Raw genomic sequence first — 16,551 nt, 5'->3', positions numbered from 1 at the left:
TTTTGAAATATGGTTTTCTCCAGATAAATACCCAGGAGTAGGATTGCTGGATCTTATGGTAGCTCTAGTTTTAGTTTTTTAAGGAATCTCCATACTCTTCTCCATAATGGCTGTACAAATTCACATTCCCACCAACAGTGTAGGAGAGCTCCCTTTTCTATACACCCTCTCCAGCATTTATAGTTTGTAGATTTTTTGATGATGGCCATTCTGACTGGTGTGAGGTGATACCTCATTGTAGTTTTGATTTGCACTTCTCTAATAATTAGTGATGTTGATCATCTTTTCATGTACTTTTTGACCATCGGTATGTCTTTTTTGGAGAAATGTCTATTTATGTCTTCTGCCCATTTTTTGATTGGGTTGTTTTTGTTTTTTTGATATTGAGCTGCTTGAGGTGTTTGTATATTTTGGAGATTAATCCCTTGTTGGTTGCCTCGTTTGCAAATATTTTCTCCCATTCTGTAGGTTGTCTTTTTGGTGTGTTTATGGTTTCCTTTGCTGTGCAAAAGGCTTTAAGTTTCATTAGGTCCCATTTGTTTATTTTTGTTTTTATTTTCATTACTCTAAGAGGTGGATCCGAAACAATATTGCTGTGATTTATGTCAAAGAGTGTTCTGCCTATGTTTTCCTCTAAGAGTTTTATAGTGTCTGGCCTTACATTTAGGTCTTTAATCCATTTTGATTTTATTTTTGTGTATGGCGTTAGAGAATGTTCTAATTTCATTCTTTTACATGTAGCTGTCCAGTTTTCCCAGCACCACATATTGAAGAGACGAAGACAGTGACTCTTGACTGTTTTATTTACTGTTGTACCCCCAGTGCCTTCAATATGCCTGGTCCAAAATAAGGACTCAATACATTTTTGTTGAATAAGTGAATAAATGAATTCATTGCCCTTTCTGCTACTTAATTCAAAATGATGCAGGCACCATGGAAGAGGTAGGCCATGAGGTATAGTGGAGAAAGCATTGGATCCAGGCACTTGGATTCTACTTCTATGTGTGCCACTAAGTAGCCATGTAGTTTTGGGCCTGTTGCTTTACTTCCATAAGGCTTGATATCCTCATCTGCAAAATGAGGCAGTTAAATGAGATAGATAGACAGTTACTTGAATCTCTGGGGTTATGTGACTCTGCTCTAACTAAGAAGATGCTTATAGCAACAAAGATCTGTGCTCTATTTCCGACCAACTTAGAACTTTCTGTGATAGCCAGAAAGAGTGCATTTCTGTGTCTCTCCTTTCAAAGGTTACCATTAATAATCCCTGTCTTTGAGGGAGGACCAAAGCCAGACAGTGGGTAGAGGAAGCGGTAATTCCCCAGTGTTGGTCCTCAGCTCACTTACTGGCTTAACACATTCCCTTACCAGGCTGGCAACTTATTTTGCACTACTTGCTGTAATGCTGATGCTATAATATCAAGTTATATTTTTTTCCTAACTATTTCTATGTGTACTGATTGTCATCACAACATCACCCTGCAGAATATGGATCAGGTTTTATTAATCTTCATATACAGAAGCTAAAAGCAGAGAACCAGAGGGTAATTAATTGACATTGTCATAGAGAAAGTTTGTAGCAAGTCAAGGCCAAAACCCCATAACAAGAAGTGTTCTTTTTTAGGAACAGAGTGCCATCATAAGAAGCTGAAGTCAGAACTGGTAGCATATTTGCCAGTGTCTCCAAGTCTGGAGTGGTAAGTTATTTAGAAACACATATATAAATGTTTCTGCAACTCATGGAGTGCCAGGAACGCCACAACATTTTGTTGGAGACTTGAAGATTTTCAGTGCCCTGTGGAGTTGAAAGAACAGATCCTCTTGACCCTGGGCTTTGTAGGGTAAGTGCCCCTTCCCTTCTTGCCTCTCAAATTAAATGAAGATAATGGTCCTACCTAGGCATTTTACCAGAGCAGCAATAGAATTCTGACCCCTGAATTTCTGGTTAAAAAAAGGAGAGTATGTGCAGCAAGATGTGCTAAATTATTGAGCAACCCAATATGTCTCTCAGTTGAAAGCAGAAGTGAGCAATGGCAGATATAACTATTCAGATAATTTTAAACCAGTGCAGAATTTTTAAAGACCTTAATTCAAAATCAAAGTTTGGATAACTAGAAAGTTTATCACAGTTTAGAAAGCATAAAAAATTACAAAGACTTAGATATCCAGGCTCAGTATTTAGGATACAATTGAGTTCATATATGTGGAACCTAGAAAAATGGTACAGATGAACCGGTTTGCAGGGCAGAAATAGAGACACAGATGTAGAGAACAAACGTATGGACACCAAGGGGGGAAAGTGGTGGGGGGTGGTGGTGGTGGTGGTGGTGGTGGTGTGATGAATTGGGAGATTGAGATTGACATATATACACTAATATGTATAAAATAGATAACTAATAAGAAAATTCAAAAATTCACAAAAACGATAGAATACAGTTGCGTTCAAGATCAGATATCTTACTGAGACCAATTTGAATTAAGCCCATCCTGGGTAGATTTGGCTTCTGGTAAGATGGGACTTAGAGACTGAGGCAAGATTGCACAGGGTTCCAAGATTGCGTATGTAGAAACTATAGGGTTGAACCTTACCTCTTTTCCTGGAAAAGATGGAGAGTGGTTTCTAAAAGCTGGATTCCTTAGTTATACTTTTAAAATACAGTAATTTTTGATAACAAGGTCAAATATGTCACATTGAGGAGAAAATTGGGAAAACAGTGTAGTAAGTATAGTGTATACAGTATTGTCTTTGAGTTTTTACTCTTGGAGACAGAATGCTTAAGGCAGGAAGTGTCAAGGGCATATGCATTTTAGGTCTGTTTATAGCTGAAGCCCCAATACCCCAGAGACTCTTCCTGGCAAGGGAACAGATTAAACCTTCCTCTTGGCTCCAGTACCCCAGAGAGAATGCACCCGTTAGAGTAGAGACTTCAACACATGAAGTTTATGTTAGAGCTGCCTAAGCCAGCAGGCAAATAAAAGCTATTCCAAGAGAAAACGAGTAAAGCAGACTGAAAGCATTTTGCAAAGCATATTAGTATGAAACGGTATAAATCAACAGGTAAAGAAGAACTTTGAATATTTTCATATACCAATACTGATCATACTGAACAGAAGTAGCATTAGTCCTAGGGCAGCATAGCACAGAGATATTCAGCAGATCTGGGGCCACCCAGGAAGATGATGGTCCCAGCTGAACCATCTGATGCTGTACTCTTAATCATACTAGCTACGTGTGCTTGCCATTGTCTTCAGACGACCTGAAAGTCAATTTCAGAACCTATTGCTTTATATATATATATATATATATATATATATATATTTGTCTTTAAGTGTGGGTTGAGTCATTCCCAGTGAGTACTTTTGGCCGACTCATGTTCCTCAACTAAAAGAACCCCTATAGGGATTGTTATATTTAGATACCTGGATTGCGTGGACCCTGAATGTCACTGATAATTGTGGAGATTCTGACATTCAATGAATGCCGTATTAGTAGGTCTGATTTCTGTTTCAGTAGCAATTTATAACTCACTATTCTCTGAGAGATACTGGTTAGCATCCTTTCCATACATTGCTTCTGGAATCATATGCTCTCAGAATTATAATATAAGCTTAGGTTTCACTGTAATCTTTGCCACATAACTCACAAAAGTATTTATGAACATTCTTATAGAGGTGGTTTTCCAGAAGCTGTTAGATATAGATTAATCTGTCTCTCTAGCACACACACACAGGAAAGAAAATGAACTCTTTTGGACAAGAGACCACAGTAACACACAAGCTCATGTTCTGGAGAGTATATCTACAGACCTTCTTTTCTCTTTATTAAGACCTAACTAAAATTGTCACTGAGGCAGTTCTTCTACCCAGGTGACTCACTGTTCAGTGGGTAACAAATCTGACTATGCTACTTATCGGCATAAAGCCTTCATTGACTCCACACCACCTATGGGATCTAGCTCAAAGTCCATCATGGACCATACGACACTTCACCTTCTGCTGTCCCTGCTGTCCCTGTCACATTTCATGCTATAGTGGCAGCACACTGCTTCCAGCTCCTTGAACACATCACATTGTTCATTGCTTTTTTCCCTCGGTTTGTGCTCTTCCCTCTGGAATATCTTCATCTCATTTCCTTCTGACTATTCATACTAAAGATTTTCAACTGTTTCCTCTTTTAGGAAGCCTTTTAAGATAATGTCTTTTCCTGTTCTTTTCCACCTCCATCAGGCCTTCTGTTCTCAGCTGGTTGGGTGAGGTGCCCCTCTGAGTTACCACTGACCTCAGTGCAGATCACTGTGAAACACATTTTATTTGTTTATTTGTCTGTCTCCTCCAATAGACTCCAAGTTCTTTGAAGGCAGAGGGTTTATTTTTTATTAATCTTTGAGTTTCCAAAGATTAATATCTAATTATTTTAGATAATCTTTGGGATTATCTAGCTTACTGCTTGATATATAGCAGCTGAAGTAAATATTTATTTATTTAATTGAAATGATATTATCATTGAAAAAATAGCAAACAATATTGAGAAGCCCAACAGAACTTGTTGTGACAGAACACATATTAAAGTCCAATTTTGAAGTCTAGCAAGAATGATAACTTAGATCTGGTTTCATCTCCACTTATGTGGTTTTACTACCAAATTGGCAAACAAGCAGTGCAAAGAAAGCAAGAAATAAGGAGTCAGGTGAATGAATGGTTCTGATATACTTTCTCAGGTTCTCAATACCTCTTCAGATTCTGAATACCCCAATAATCTCTTCAGTTCTTCAAAGAATTGCTCAAAGTTCACTGGCCAGGCTAGAAGCTAGAAGCTAATGGGATCCTTGCCTTGGACACCAGGAGGCTGAGGAAGAGGCCACATCAGCACACAGGGGTCTCTCTACCACCACAAATGGCAATTCTTTCTTTGCCACAGACATACATTTTGGGGTTTTATTTGTCAGTGTGGCCAAGGCCCAACCATCAACATATCTTTTCACATGCCGGCAGAAAGTAGCCTCAGTGTGTCATCAAGTTCCAGACCAAATAATATCTGAAAAGCAGTAATTATGTGCAAAGTCCTCTGTGGCTGTAGGTCTGCCACAAACCACACAGATACTTCATGAAAGATTTTCATAGCATTATTCATGAGATTTACCATGTATATAAAATTTGCTAAGATCATGGTCAAGTTACAAAAACCTAGAATTAAAATCACCTCCTAGATCCTAGCAATTAAGAGAACACTATAAAGGAAAATAAAAATCCCAAGAAAAAAATGAAAGTTCAGGTTGAGGTTACAGAAAGTTTGTTTGGATGCTTTGTTAATAAAAGCTGTAGAAATATGAAGAAGGGCTGATAGATGGAATTTTCCACATGCTGTGAGAGAGGGAACATTTTACATTTAAGGAAATGGTATTGTGCTTTTGTTTTTGTTTTTTTTTCTCAAAAGACGTGTATGTGTGTGTTTGGGGAGGAGAAGTGGTGACCTCTGTTTAAAAATCTATGCTTTTTGAATATATAAATCATCCTTTCTTGGGCTACTTAAAATACACTGGAGTGCCTATTCTAGATGATGCAGAGTGATTCATGCTGTCTCATTAGAATGATATAGGCTTTTCCTGTTTTCAGGCATTTAGTTCTGGTCTAGCCACTCACTAGACCATTCGTAACTCTAGTTTGGACTTCTGGAAGGTTAGCAAGGTTGAACAGAGTTAGCTGCAGAATTAGGCTATAGGATTTAATGTATATTTAAAAATCTATGTCATGGTGTCTTGGAAGTTCAGATTTTCCCATCTGCCATCCTACCAGTTTTATTTCCTGTTCCTCCCCAACCAGTACCCTCTGCTCTACTGGGCTTCTTATTTTTTCCCCTCATTGTCCTGAGGACTTGCTGTGCTCATTTCTACGAATGTTCCTTTGCTCCTGCTCCTTCCCTGTAACTGGGATGTTGTTTTCCTTTCTGCTGTATATATTTAAGGTTTGGGAATTCTTCTGGGAAGTTGCAACTCATCTACTACCTCCTCTATCAGTCTTCAAGTTCTCAAACATATTTGTTTCTCTCTTTTGGAACTATTACAAAAACTGTTTTGTTTATTTTATCTGACGTAGTTATCATTATTGTTTCAGGCATAGGTGTTGGCCTTAACAAATCTCCATAGTAACGTCCATCCTTGAGATTCTGACTCTAGATTGTCTCCTTAACCAAATAGCAAGCTCTATAAAGGGATTGATTTATTTTTTGGAATCACTTATAATGTCTAGAACAGTACAAAGCACATAGATGCCTAATAAGTATAGTATTAACTGCTGAAAAAAAATAAAATTGAGATTTAAAAAATGGAATAAGACATCTATTTTCAGGGAGAAGACGTAGATAGATGTGCAGAATGAAACCACTTGTGCTCAATTGATAAAACTGACATTGATTATCTAAATTTTTTGCTGATCTACTTATACTTTTTTAAAAAATTAATTAATTTGTTTATTTTAGTTTTTTGGCTGTGTTGGGTCTTCATTGCTGCACGCGGGATTTCTCTAGTTGCGGCGAGCGGGGGCTACTCTTCATTGTGGTGCGCGGGCTTCTCACTTCGCTGGCTTCTCTCGTGGAGCACGGGCTCTAGGCATGCGGGCTTCAGCAGTTGTGGCATGTGGGCTCAATAGTTGTGGCTTACGGGCTCTAGAGTGCAGGCTCAGTAGTAGTGGCGCACGGGCTTAGTTGCTCCACGGCATGTGGGCTCTTCCCGGACCAGGGATCGAACCCGTGTCCCCTGCATTGGCAGGCAGATTCTCAACCACTGCGCCACCAGGGAAGCCCAAGTATATACCCTTTTAACTTTTATTTTCAGCTTTGCTTTAAAGTATTTGTTTATGTGTATTGAAGAAGGGTTCCAGACCACGAGAGCCAATAGTAATATTACACTTAAAGAAAAAATAGCACTTAAAGAATGTGTATGGAAAATGTTTTAAATTTTAGAATCTCAAGTTTAAACATTTCAGGAAATCTGACTTTTTAAATGAAAAATGGAAGTAAGAGACGTCTACATGGGAAATAGGAGGAAATAAAGATATTAATTTTTATCGAGCTAGAAGCTTTGCCTGTATTATCTCACTGAATTTTGATAACAATCAGTCTTCTGGGGGTAGGTGTGATTATTCCCATTGCATAGCTGGCAAACTGAGGTTCAGTTTCACTTTCAGGGCCAGCCAGTCAGTGAGTGGTCGAGCTAGAATACAAACACAGGCCAGCTGATGCCAGAGCCCCTGATCTATTGGCTATGTCATGCTGTCTATCACTAACCATTGGCAGAATTTAAGATTCTTATTTTTTCTTATTAGATGTCCTGTTCTCATCACAAGGCAGCTGTGAATTTGCCAACCTTTTACTTTCTATCATCGGGTCTTGGTTTTAGCATAAACTGGACTGGCTTGGAGAATTGGCATGAAAGAGTGAGAAGCAGGGCTTGGATACTGTAGTATTCAGGGTTCTCCAGAGAAACGGAACAAAATGAACCATCATAGATACTGCGGTCTCTGCCATTACTGGATGTTGGTTAGTAAACTAATGATGTCTTCATTGTGACCCTGAGTTTACTAATAAAGATAAAGGTAATACTTGAGGTCATGCCTTCAAATTCTGGCTCTTGTTTTTCCTTTTGGTTTTAGGTTTGGTAGGAATATTCATGTAATTTTTGTTTTGATACAGTATAATATAAAGAACCATAGACCCATAACTCAATGAAAAAGCCACAGAGATATTTTGCCTGGAAAATCTATTCAATTATTCTGCTTTCTGAATGCTTGTTTTGTAAATGTATTGTTATCAAAATATTCTTTACTGATGGAATATCCAGTGACCACTGGTAAGCAAAGTGCTTTGTTTTCTAGGGTGAGAGATGTCTCATATATTGGAAATGGTCTATATTTTGTAAAATCTCACAAGCAAACTAACACTGAGGTGCTGTTATTAAGAGTGTGTGTGTATGTAAATGTCTTGACATGGGACAAAAATCAAGATATTCTTTTTTCCATTTTATTTTAACATACGTTTTTTACTCTTTTCGTATCTTTCTGTAGAAACTGCAAATATCATCATGCAGAAATTTCACTTCTTCAGTTTCCTGAGCTCATAGGTCACATTGCTTTTTTACTGGAATCTCTACCTGGCTTAGTAACCAAGGCAACAAATCCCTGGTTAATGATTCACTAGAAATTCACTGTGGAGGTGGCTTATTAGTTTTTTTCCCCAAGAGCTGGGATAAAAAGCTTGCTCATGGTTTTTTTCATCTATTTCTCCTTTCTCTCTTACTTGTGATCCTGACACCTTAAAGTGAATTTAATTAAAATCAATAGATAAAAATATCCAATCTTTAAATTACTATTTTGGGACTTACAGTGTTTGTATATGTAAATACAAAATATTAATAAGTTTAAGAGTATTTTATTTTATGACTCTTCTTTCAGTTTTCATTTTTGACATGTGGATAAAAGAACAGAAATAATTTTAAGATGGTGGTTTTCGGTTTAAGCATTACGTATCCTAGTCCTTTGAAGAGTTGTTGGAGAAGGCATCTTTAAGAAGGTACTAACGTGCCTTAAGGGAAAGCAGACAGGACAGGTAAAAATCTGACAGAAGTCTGACCGGAAAAAAAGTCAGCTTTATGAAAAGCAGTAAGTGCGGGATGAAATTGACAAGAAGCAAACAACAACAACAACAACAACAACAAAACCCAACAAAAACTAAACTCAAAAAACACTTGGCATTGCTTAAAAATATCCCACAATATGCAAAGATATGGTTTTAATGGATGAATAAATCCAAATACATTTCTGGAAAATTTTTTATTTTCTACCAAATTATTTAAAGGGAAGTAAGAGGGAGAGGAAATGATAGAATGACATTTGACATGTTTCTCAAGTGTTTACAAAAGAGAAAAAGGCAGTGACGCTGGTGAACACGGTTACCTGGCTTGAAAGTGCTAAAAGGAATGGGCCTCTTAAGGAAGGCATCAAGGAACAGGGGAGAGACATTAACCACAGACTTTTAACACATTCCCTCTTGCCACAGGGAGCTTTTAGTGCCATGTTAAAAGGGTAAAAATAGCTAAAATCATGAGTCAAGACCTGTTAACTCAGGGAACTCTTTTAGGACCCTATTAAGAATTGGAGATGATTAATACAAAAAAATTAGACTTCATAAATTAATAGAAAGTATTTGTTTATGGTGTTATAGTTTTTCATATGCCAAAAAACAGACAATGAAAAAAAACACATGTGATTTTGTTATATTGAGATCTTGAGAAGAGCACACTAAAGGACAGTAGAGGTCCAAGTACACTGTTAGTATCTGTTATTTTATGTTATACAAATTTAGAAATTGTTTCTGGGAGAACCTATAAGAATTGCATTTGATAGTTCTGTAGAATGTGTTTGTCATTAGGGAACATCATGGTAGCATTATAAAGATCCCACAGAGGGCTACTATTCTGATGAAATTTATTGCTAAGAAAAATAATAACAAATTACCTGAAAATCAGAAGTGGATGCAGTACTGCAAGTGGCTATGGATTGGTTTTGTTCCGCTTTGTCCATGTTCCCCCTACTACAGTTTTGCCTGGAGGCCACTCTGCCTCCCCTCTTGGCCCACAGGCTTTGGGTTGGAGCTGCCTCTACCCCTGGGCTCCAGAGCTGGAGTCCTTACCTAAGCTAAGCCAGTCAGTACCACCAACCTGGCCAATCTCAACCAAGAAGACTTAATCCAGACTTTTGTTTGAGCTTTTGTTCGACTCTCCCTCTGGTTTGGAATTGCTGGTAATAGGAGCCTGAAGTTGCAGGAAACACTGCATGGAGCCTGAGAAGGGGAAGCAAACCTCAGAGGAAGCAAAGAACACTGGTGATATCATCTGAGTCCTGAATAAAGCCATCTCTGTAGTCCCTACTGGTATGACCTTTCATTTAAATGAACAGTATGTACATTTTTGTTTAAGCCAGTTTGAGATTTTTTTTTCCTACTTCCAACTAAAAGATTTCTAACAGAAGCAGAAGTCTTGAAGCTATCCACAGGTGCAGAACTTCCAGACTAGAACAGTAGGGGCTGAGTAAAGTAATTCTGTAAAAAAGGCAAGTGTCACTCGTGCAGGGGATCTTCTTTTGGTTAATGACTGGAGTATCAGAAAAGAATTTAAAGGCAGGTACTATTCTTTCAAGAATGCTGTATCGTAGTTAAGGAAAAATAACAGTAGCAAAAAACCAAAGAACTATTAGGCACTATGCTCTGCTATTCTGATTTAGTAAATGCACCAAGAATACACAGGAGGGAGGAGATGATTAATCATGAGAAAGCTTTCAGAAGGAGATGGGCAGCATGGCAAATAAAGAGAATAACTGAGTTAAATGGCTATGATTCATGGGCCAAAATTTAAGTGTTTATTATGGCAGATAGTCTGGAAATATTGAAAATATCTTATAGTTTATTCCACTGAGATTGTTTTCTATACCAGTCAACATTTTAGTAGAAAGTAAATCACCACGTCACTTTATGGTATGTGAACAAATACTGAGAAGAAATATTTCAGTTTTTGGAACATAAATTAGGAACCAGGGTACCAAACTGAGAGAATATTTTAAATGCTTTTGTAGCAGATGTGAGCAACGTTTTTCATTAATAATGTGATTCTCCTTGAAAAAATGAATGCTCTAGTTTTAGCCACTCGGAAGTGGTTCTATGCTTTCTAGACTTTTTTTTTTCTTTGCCTTATGAGAACATACTGCAGATCTACTGTTCAGTTATAAGAAATGTTTATTTTCCAACTACTTGTTTCCTATTCTCAAAAGGTAACATTGGAATAAATTGAAGATCAGTCAGAAATGATGTTTTGATATTTTCACGCATTAGTACAGTTTCAGTACTTCTTTGTTTTAAATTTAATAGGTGGCCCATAGGGCACTTGGGTGACAAAGAGAAGTCAACAAGTTAGTTAGAAAGGAGTATAGTGTCTCCTTACTGAAATATTGAGAGTATAAGAAATCCTAACATCATCACTGACCACCAGTGAAGAAAGGGTGGATGGATTTTTCAGGGTTGATAATAAAAAATAAGTGAAACATACATTGAGAGACTGCTGGGGACAGTAAAAGAAGTATAACTACAGGGGTTAAGTCTGAAATGCTGAATCTGTTGTGAGAAAGGGTGGAATTCAATTTGTAAATTAAAAGAATAAAGAGAAGAGGTAAGAGAAAATATAGTGAGCAGAGTAGCATTTTTGTCAGAAATATTGATTTATTGTGTGTCTATTTTATTCATTTCTCTTATAAAAAAGAACTCAGAACATCTTGGATATTTAGAGTTCTTTAGAATAGAGCAGACAACTCTGTAAATCAAGTCTGTGTTTGAACTTGCAACTTAAGTTAAATGGAAATATGACATAGTGGCAAAGTTCACAGGGTAGGATATTGAAGTCTGTCTTTTTGCAGCTGTCAAAAATGGTGAAATATCTTCCCTTTTCTCATAAAATAATTGATTCTCAGAAAATAAACAACAATGAAATTGATGTCATCCTGCTGGTTTGTGATACAAAGCATAAATCAGTGGTTCTTATAGATACGGTATGTCACAGCTGAAGAACAGAATTAACAGACTCAAATTACCTCAATCTCATGGTATCATACATCTCTAAGAACTTTGCCAGAAATTTCTTCCCTAAGTCTTGAAATGGAAACAAAGAAGCAAACAAAGCCCTGTAAAGTAGCCCAACTCCCAGTCTAAGAAAAGAGAGGACTGGAATAGACTAGAGGCCAGTCTGGCCTTTCTGAGGTAGATTAGATGTTTCTTTTGATTATTGTTATGACCCATTTCTGATGATTAAACCTAAGTGGTTAAATACCCACTGGGTAATAAATATTTTAATAAAAATAACAAGAAAATCTCTTAATGGGTTTAGGAGTTAAATGCCTTTCAAAGATATTGTGTCTTAAGGTAACATGAAAATCCTGACTGTGAAAGACTTTTAATCAGGGGTAATGAAAACACTATGCAATATTTAAAGTACTTGTTTCTTTGCATATACTCAGTCTGTAATCTGTTTTTATCTTTGGCCTGTTACATGGTCTGCTTGCATCTACCATTGTCCCCCTTCAATTCATCTTCCATGTTGCAGCCTGGGTGGTCTTTATAAAATGAAGCTCTGCTGTGCTCTCTTCTCCCTCCCCAGTACCTTCTCCAAGACTGTGGTGGCCCTGTGAACACACCTCACAGATCTCCAACTACAGGGTGTGTAGTTGAGCAGGGCCCAGCTGCTGCACTCTGAACTCCGTTACTGCTTTTTCACCAAGGCCAGGTTTCCCAGAGCTGATCCCTGCTGATGACTGAGAGCAGCAGGTTTCTACTAAGGCGGGTCCTTCTGGGGGACGTGGGAGTCCTTGAAGGCCCACTTTGGCTTGAAGCCTCACTGATGGCCTTGCCAAACCCTTCTTAGACTGCATGGAAGTCTAGGGCACCTCCACCCAGCATGTGACCAACCTTCCCCATGTGCCTGGAACTGTCCCACTTTTAATCTCATGTCCCAGGCAAGCCCTTCTCCCACCCAACCTTCCTTACCTCTCTCCTTCACTGTGGATCAGATTTAATCATGGTCTGACTGCTCTCCTAGCCTCCCTCCTGCCCCATTTTCTCTCATAGGAGTTTCTCCTAATAAAATCCTTGCATGTTTAACCCCAATGTAATGTCTGTTCTCAGAGCACCTGGGCTTCCTCAAAGACTCTGCAAAGCCTTGCTATTTGTTTTCTCAGAGGAAAGACAGAAGTGTTGATCACTGTATATAAGATCTTGCCAACCTATGTGGTCAGAATCTGACTTTGCAACCCATCTGCATTAACCTCCTCCAGTGCTCTTTAATATTGGCTTGGCCAAAAAATTCGTTCGGATTTGTCATACCATCTTACAGAAAAAGCCGAACGAACTTTATGTCCAGCCCAATATATCCACCTTCTTCTCATGGTTTGGAAATACAACAACTCAGGAAGGTTCACAGCAAAATATGGGCATCTGTCAATAAAACGCAAGACAAAGCCCCAAACCAAACCAAACCAAGCCAAGCCAAACCAAGCCAAAAACAACAGAGGTGCAATTGGGAATGCGATTTACTTTTCCCTTCCCTCGCCTTCCCTTGCCTTCCCTCACCTTCCCTCCCCTCCCCTCCCTTCTCCTTCTCTCCCCTCTCCACAACTTCCCTCTCTTCTTTTCCTCAACTCCAACGGGATTTATCTAGTGAACACCCACTCATCATTGAGATCTTTGTTCGAATGTTCTTTCTGGAGAAAACTTTCCCATTCTCCTCACTGGTCAGGTTTACTTGTTCTATACACTCTTAGCACCAAGAACTTTGCTTCTTAGAACATATCAGAGTTGATATTTTTATTCTTTGAATGAATATTTGGTTCAATAATATCCCTTGGACTGGACATTGAGCTCTGTAAAGGCAGAAAACATGTCTTTTAAAATATCTTTGTTTCACTTCTGTACCCCAACTTCTAGCATGTCTGTCACATAGATGTTCAGTAAATAACTGTTGAGTAAATTAATTCAAACATGTAATGCCCCTAAAAACCTAAAAGAATGTTAATTAATCTGAAACGTTTTCCAGTCACCAATGTTCATACTACATATTGAATGTTAATATTCTTCCCTAAACCTCTGCCTCTTACATTTTTGTTATTCTGAAGGAATCAGGTTAATGAAAAGCTTCCCAGAGTGCATATTAAGGTAGAATTGGTTCAATACATTCGAAAAATTATTCTTTGCACTGTATCCTTTTTTATTTTTTAGTATCAATGTTAATATGTGTATAGTTGTCAAATAGTTCCACAATGCTTATAATGAGGAATAACACTCACTATAACTCTGTTCTCCCTCATTTTCTGTTTCCTAGAGCTCAATGCTTTTTAGCTATTTCCTTTTTCATTTCCTTCATATCTGTAAATAACATGATTGTGCTGCAACTTCTAGGTTTTTCACTTTTATGCCTATCTATTGACTTCCCACTCTAAAAGGTTAGACTTTACCTTTCTTTAATCCTTTTCCACTTGTTTTTATACCAAGCACTGCGCTTCATGTTTCCTATCCTTCTCATCCTCCTGAAAATTTTGTACATTAACATTTTAATATTAATATTATTTCTGTTACTATGATTATATAAATGCTACTTTTAACTGAGCCCAGTACTATTCTTAGACACTTGCAAAGGGGCCCCTTTCTTGCTTGCCCTTCTTCCTGGGAGATGAATTCATGGGGCCAAGACAGCTCCCTTTTCAGATCTTACTCTGAATCCAGAGACCCCAGAACTCCCTGCCCAAATGACCCTGAAGGTGCTTCTAAGACCCATGCAGGTCCCATCCCCATGTGTCTTATTGAAAGTGGATAGTGCTACCACTGTGCATACCCAAGGGGCAAGTGTTTGTGACTTGTGGTCAGAGCTTGGACACGTGGGTGGGTGTCCAGACACTTGCCCACAAGGCTCCTCATTGTGTGGGATGGACCTTGAGGCTGGAATAGACGGAGTTGGGCTCTTGGTCTGAGGCCAGCTGGCTGCCACTCCTTCTACTGCCAAGTTCTGGGGTGGATCTCTGAGGAGTATGAGGATTTTAAATTCAATCCTGGCCTTCTAGGTCATTTACTTAGGTAGGAGGGTAGAATACATTTTATTTAATCCTTTTTTAGTTTGATGTATATTTTTAAAATGTATAGTCATATGATACCTGGGCCTTCATTTATCTTAACCCCTCTCCTCCACCCTCCTAAATGTTAGAAGTGGGCCCAGTTTAGCCAGATATTTAGTATACTGTGATTATTTTCCTTACCTGCACAGATTTAAAAATTTCTTTTGCTGACATTTATAATTATCTTGTTTTGCATATGCTTTGTTTTCTCTGTACTTATCTCTTATCCTTAGTTTATCCCTCAAAAGTTTAAATTTCTTCTTAATTCATTAACAAGTCAAGTAATGTATCCATTTCATCTTTTGGAGAAATCCCTACTGTAGATTTTGTTTCTTCAATTTTAAAAAGTGTGGTAAAATACACATAAAATTTACCGTCTTAAGCATTTTTGGTGCACAGTTCAGTAGTATTAAGTACATTTATATTGTGCACCCATTACTGCCATCCATCTCTAGAAATCTTTTCATTTTGAAAAGCTGAAACTGTATACCCATTAAACAATAACTCCCTGTTCCTCCCTGCCTCCAGTCCCTGGCAATCACCATTATACTTTCTGTCTCTTGTGATTTTGACTACACTAAGTACCCTGTATAAGTGGAATCATACAGTATTTGGTTTTTTTGTGACTGGCTTATTTCACTTAGCATAATGTCCTTAAGGTTCATCCATGTTGTACCATGAGTTTCCTTCCTTTTTCAGGCTGAATAATATTCCATTGTATGTATATATCATATCTTGCTTATCTATTCATCTATCAATGGACACATGGGTTGCTTCCATATTTTAGTTATTGCAAATAATGCTGCTGTGAACATGGAGGTACAAATACCTCATTGAAAATCTACTTTCAGTTCTTTTGGGTATATACCATAAAGTGGAATTGCTGGATCATACAGTGATGATGTATTTGGGAACTGCTGTACTATTTTCATAGTGGCTGTACCATTTTAAATTCCCACCAACTGTGTTCAAGGGTTCCAATTTCTCCACATTCTTTCTAACACTTGTTTGTTTCTCTCTTTCTTCCTCCCTCCTTCCCTCCCTCTCCCCTCCCTTCCTTCCTTCCTTCCTTCCTTCCTTCCTTCCTTCCTTCCTTCCTTCCTTCCTTCCTCCCTTCCTCCCTTCCTCCCTTCCTCCCTTCCTCCCTTCCTCCCTTCCTTCCTTTCTTTCATGGTGGTCATCCTAATGGGTGTGAGGTGGTATATAATTTTGCTTTTGATTTTCATTTCCCTAAAGATTAATGATGTTGAGCATCTTTTCATGCACTTATTGGCCATCTGTATATCTTCTTTGGAGAAATGTCTATTCAAGTCTTTTGCCCATCTTGGAAATGGGTTGTTTGTTTTTTGCTGTTGAGTTTTAGGGTATATATATATATGTATTTTTTTCTATATATATTCTTGATATTAACCCCTTATCAGATATATGATTTGCAAATATTTTCTCCCATTCTGTGGGTTGCCTTTTTACTCTGTTGATAGATCTACTCTGTTGTCTTTGATGCATAAAATTTTTAAATTTTTACAAAGTATAATTTGCTTATATTTTCTTCTGTTGCCTGTGTCTTTGGTGTCATGTCCAAGAAATCATTGTCAAATGCAATATTGTGAAGGTTTTGCCCTTTGTTTTCTTCTAAGAGTTTTATACTTTTAGATTTACCTTTAAGCCTTTGATCCATTTTGAGTTAATTTTTATATATGGTGTTAGGTAGGGTCCAACTTCATTCTTTTGCATATGGATATCTATTATACTTTTCCCAGCACTATTTGCTGAAAAGATTGTCCTTTTCCCATTGAATTGTCTTGGCACTTTTGTTAAATGCCATTTAACTATATAATGGTGGGATATATTTCCAGG

General features: G+C 37.8%; 1 protein-coding gene across 3 annotated transcripts in view; it reads left to right on the top strand.

The window, feature by feature from the left end:
- METTL4 (methyltransferase 4, N6-adenosine) overlaps positions 1–16,551 on the top strand; it is a 393,372-nt gene that overhangs the window by 165,684 nt on the left and 211,137 nt on the right. Inside the window, exon 10 of one of the 3 annotated variants that reach the window (XR_014252089.1) lies at positions 1,625–15,731. The exons of the other annotated variants lie outside the window; for them this stretch is intronic. The gene's annotated coding sequence lies outside the window, so the exon portion shown is untranslated. Of the gene's footprint in view, positions 1–1,624; positions 15,732–16,551 lie in introns of those variants that run through there. 3 annotated transcript variants of the gene reach the window in all.

Source organism: Balaenoptera physalus (genome assembly GCF_965194825.1).
Source record: "Balaenoptera physalus genome assembly, chromosome: 12".
Classification (NCBI taxonomy): Eukaryota; Metazoa; Chordata; class Mammalia; order Artiodactyla; family Balaenopteridae; genus Balaenoptera; species Balaenoptera physalus.
Note: the sequence above shows the minus strand (reverse complement) of the source record. Positions and strands in the feature narration are given on the sequence as shown.